The 4611-nt window shown below is 45.7% G+C and overlaps 2 protein-coding genes across 2 annotated transcripts in view; both read right to left on the bottom strand.

Annotated features, from left to right (window-relative positions):
- The window catches only part of LOC127749790 (uncharacterized), a 146758-nt gene extending 145332 nt beyond the window's left edge, over positions 1-1426 (bottom strand). Inside the window, exon 1 of the mRNA XM_052269474.1 lies at positions 857-1426. The gene's annotated coding sequence lies outside the window, so the exon portion shown is untranslated. The remainder of the gene's footprint in view (positions 1-856) is intronic.
- Positions 1427-3316: 1890 nt separating this feature from the next.
- The window catches only part of LOC113212042 (plastin-2), a gene marked incomplete in the record, with an annotated part of 27584 nt that continues 26289 nt past the window's right edge, over positions 3317-4611 (bottom strand). The window contains 1 exon segment of the mRNA XM_026430612.2: positions 3317-4577.

Raw genomic sequence — 4611 nt, 5'->3', positions numbered from 1 at the left:
CACCCCCGACCACCACCGCCCCGCCGCAAGCTGTTCCCACCCAGAACTATCTATCAGATGTGCCGCCGCTCTCGCGCCAAAGTTTGGCGGAGGAATGAAATACTTTTAACAATTACGAGCTGCAGGCGCTGCTGGGGCGCGAGAGCGCGGCGCTCGTTATTGCCAAAGCCGCTGCGAGCACGGCGTCGAGGAGGCGGCCCCCGCCCCCAGCCCTGCCCGACGACGCTCTCCAGCAGCAGCAGCGCGACAATCAGCGCATCAGGAAGCGCCGCCGCGGTCGGGGGCGGCGGGGGCGTGCCGCAGTGCTCGCGGATCGTGCGGCGTCGCGTCGCGTCGTTCTCCGAGTCCCCGAGTCGTCCTGACTCCAGTCACGTCCCGGTATGTCCCGCGGCCCCCGTGGGACGGGCCGGGTGGCCGGGTACTCCGCGGCGGCTCCAGGTCGTTCTCACCCCGGCAGCGGCAGCTCCAGCTTACTCGCGCGCAGGACCAGGATCCCCCTGCTCGACGTGCGTTGAAGGCAGAGCACAGCGTTTGCGGGGTTGGCGGCGACGGGGGGTCCCCTGCGGGGTGGACGTGCACCTGCCGCCCAGGAGGCTGGATTCGAAACAGCGATGATGAGGAAACGAGGGCCTGGAGGCTGGGACTACACCTCGGCGGCTAGAAAGGCCCCAGGGCAGGGCTTAATTAAGTAGGGGTGCGAGTATGCCACCCAGGTGCAGGACCGCCAGGGAAAGGTGTGCAGTCCATCGTCGGCAAGACTCAAGACACAAGTTGGGACCAAAGACGAACGCAACATGGTGTCAGAATCGCCCATGGCGACGTGCATAGCTCATGTCGATGCTGAAGGGTTCCTCACCTGCTACGGCAACAAGAAGAAACGTCCATATATCCATGGGAGAGCTTGCCGATGTATCCTTTCACTTGGTGGGGTTGCCAAAACACCAGCCGATCACACAATCACTAAACACAGTCGGAGGGTCTGATCGCACACACACTCTCACACTCCTCCCCTCACTGACAACACCACCACCACTCCCCTTCCGCGCACTGTCAACCAAGACGAAAAGTGAGGTTAACAGGAGGAATGCCCATTCACGTCGGGTCCAGGGCGCTCCGGTCCGGGAGGCCCTTGCCGGCCTTGGCGGCGAGGGGCAGTAGTCCAGTCCCCGGGCAGGCGTTCACTCGCGACGCGGTGGAGTCCTCGCGGGGGACGAGCACGCCCCCGACCGGAGGGGGGACGGCAGAGAAACACTCGCGACACGGGCCGACATGAACGAGACGGTGCGGGACGCTGCGAGGCGCGCTCACATGGTGCCTCGGCCTCGACCTCCCTCGCCTGCTTCTGGGCGAGTATTGACCAGCGTGGTCTGGTGGTGCTCGGTTGGGCTGGGAGGTTGGGTTGGAGCGCGGCGCGGCGCTCGGCGCAAGGCCCGCCTTTGAGCGGCCCCGCCCCGCCCGACCCGCCCCCTGCCCCCGCCGGCGCTCGGCTCCGCTCGGCTCGCGCTCGGCCGCGGCTCGGCTCCTTCGCGCCCGGGCCCGAAGTCTGCCGCGGGCGGGACGGGACGGGCGGGACCGGGGACCCGGGTAATAAAACGGGGAAGACGGGACGGGGTGGGTGGGTGCATGTGAGGAGTGTGGGGTGCCGGGGTGTGGCGGAGCGTGGCGGGCTCGTAAGAATCCTCTCCTTCATAACCCACCGCACCATACAGTTGTTATTGCCTGTGGCTGCATGGAGTATGAAGACACACAACACTCGATCCTTGAAATCAAGTGTGTTAAGTCAAGGAGTTAAGTAAGGATCGGTAACCGAGAAAATCAAAACTTTATGTATGTCTGGCATTGATTTAATTAAGTTAGACAACTTTGTACATAATTGTATAAATGGTACAAACTTTGTAGAAATAACTAAACAAAAAACAAGAGAAAAAGAATTCAGGTATACAAATTTTAAACTATGAGAAACTTTGATAAAGGGTTAAAACACTATATTCGTTGGTACAATTTGAGCTTGGCTCATTTCCTATGGTTAAATAGACCTTTCTACAGCAAAACATTGAAACAACCACGAAATAAAATTTTTCCAATTGAAGTTCCCTAAACAACCAATTTTCATTTTAGCAACAAGCATGACTAAATATTTTCTTCTCTGTAGAACTTAACATATTGCACAAAGTAGAATAACCGGGTCTATCAGCTATTTTTTTTACGTACAAGAAAGAAAAACAAGAAAACAATCGTAACGCAGTTCAGCAGAAATTAAACATCCCCTTTCACTGAACTAGACTAAATAAACCCCATTCTAAAGCTATAGATAAACCTTACATAAAAGATGGCGGTAGCACAAGTACGTCATTTAAGTACATAGGCATAGTCAATCGACACCAAAGTGAGAGTTGGCACATAGAAAGAAAAAGCTGCAAAAGGCAGCCTTCACCATGCAGAATCCTACAGATAGCTGGACCAAAAAGAAGATATGAAAAAAAAAAGAGCTCTACCAAGTTAACTATATCAAATTATGAAGACAATGGAAGGACTCAAATTAATCCAGACAGGATTTAACCCTCATAACACAATTCACACAATGAGGAATTAACTCCATAAAGTACACTGGTTAATCAGTCTTAGTCAAGAAGAGGGAAATCAATGGACAGGAAAACTTCCAGAGTCTTGCAAACATTCCACAAATTCCCAGCTACAATAATAAACAGATTTTGACAGTCCATGGGGAAAAATATCCCATAAAAGATTTACAAAAACTTAGCTATTTTGATTTAAACTTTTGAGGTACCAAATATAATACATAGCACCAGTACACTTCTTTTCGTAGTCACACTAACAATTTAATCCTGAAACTCTGCTTGGATAGCTACTGAAAGAACAAACTACATAGCAAATTATCAGAATCAGTCTTCACTCAACTGTCAAAGACTTCCATTGAAAAGTAATACCAGAGGAAGAAAGAAGAATGACTAACCCATTTCATTCCAAAGTTACAACAGATTGAGATGAAAAGTAATGCTATGAATTATAATTGTAGTCAGAACATGTCAGTGAAAGCATAACAGACGGTTTGCTTCAGCTAAAACGGAATGGGCAAGTTTTAAAGTGCTCATTTGAACTGGCTCCATCACCATAATTTGATACGTAAAAATTTGTTAGAAGACATGAATTGTAATGCAGCTAACGCAGATGAGAAATTATCCTGTCCATATGTCTTAAGAGTTAATTTTAAAAAATAATTGTACATTAACAGAATGTTCAAGTAAGAATGAATGAGGTAGAGCGGCTCTCTCATGTTATAATTATTCATGCACAGTGAAGTTGTTTGGAATTTATTCAAAAACATGTCACAGCTATACATAAAAATTGAGCCATTGGACAAAAAATTCCGATTCTTCTTACATGGGTCAATTTGACCATACAAGCAAACATATTATGACTGATATCACACATGAATAAAGCGAATAGCGAGACCTCAACAGTCTCCTTACAAAGCTTTCCTCTCAAAAAACTACCTACAAGATTTCACAATAATACATGCATTAAAAAATTTAATATAAATGCTGCTCTTTTACAGGATAGTCATACGCAATAGTCCACTGTTCATTTAAAGGCTAAAATATGTTTCAGCCAAACCCATTCAATTATTAGATATCTCAATTATAGATAGATATCCAATAAGGTACCTGGAATGCAATTTGGATAATATGGAAGTGGATAGATAGAAAAATGATACCAGAGATAAATACAACCCATTAGACTTCAGGTTGAATGGGAAGGTAAATTGTTAATACTGATAATATTGTTAAAGAAAGACCCACTCACACTGAAACCACATTTCCCCAAAATTGAACTAGAAAATATGAATGAACAGGATAAAATCCTTGATGAAAGATGGTATACAAATATAGTGAGACTAGTAGTCAGTGTATACATTGAAGTCATTGGCCAGAAAACCCAAGTTCCCCTGATTTGAGGAACCAAATATGATAAAATTTGGTAGTAAACACCCGCTTATGTGAACACAATATCTTTACCATCTTTCATCCCTTGGCCTACTTAACTCGTATGAGTTGAAAGAAAAGGAAGAAATAAATACCAAACTCCATTTCATTGCAATACAAGAAAGAAGTGGATAGATAAAGAGAGGCTGGGACACTTTAAAAAGCCATAAAAACTTTCAATCTACACATATTATAAACAATAAAAATGATACAGTCCAGAATGGGACAGTCAATAAAAGTAAAAATCACACTTACATAACTAGGGCAACAAGTAGCTGTATAAATGCCCTCTAGTTAACATGAAAATTATAAGACAAAGGTGGTGGTTTCTCTCTTGAAGTCATTACTGATTAAGGTGGATACATATTTCGCACACTGCCAAAATGCAATTTAGATTGTACATCTCTTTAAAAGCATGATTCTTAAACTGGGGGGTAATACAAACACAAATTAATTTAACTTATAAACATATCATAAAGTCAACAACACTTAAAAAAAAACTACAAAATAAAATCTATAAGAAAGAAAACACAGAATTCTCAAAAAGAAAATTTGAATCACTAATTGTTTTTCACGGGGTGGGTGGGTGCATGTGAGGAGTGTGGGG

This window comes from Frankliniella occidentalis, unplaced genomic scaffold, assembly GCF_000697945.3.
Source record: "Frankliniella occidentalis isolate FOCC.00 unplaced genomic scaffold, Focc_3.1 Scaffold93, whole genome shotgun sequence".
Classification (NCBI taxonomy): domain Eukaryota; kingdom Metazoa; phylum Arthropoda; class Insecta; order Thysanoptera; family Thripidae; genus Frankliniella; species Frankliniella occidentalis.
Note: the sequence above shows the minus strand (reverse complement) of the source record. Positions and strands in the feature narration are given on the sequence as shown.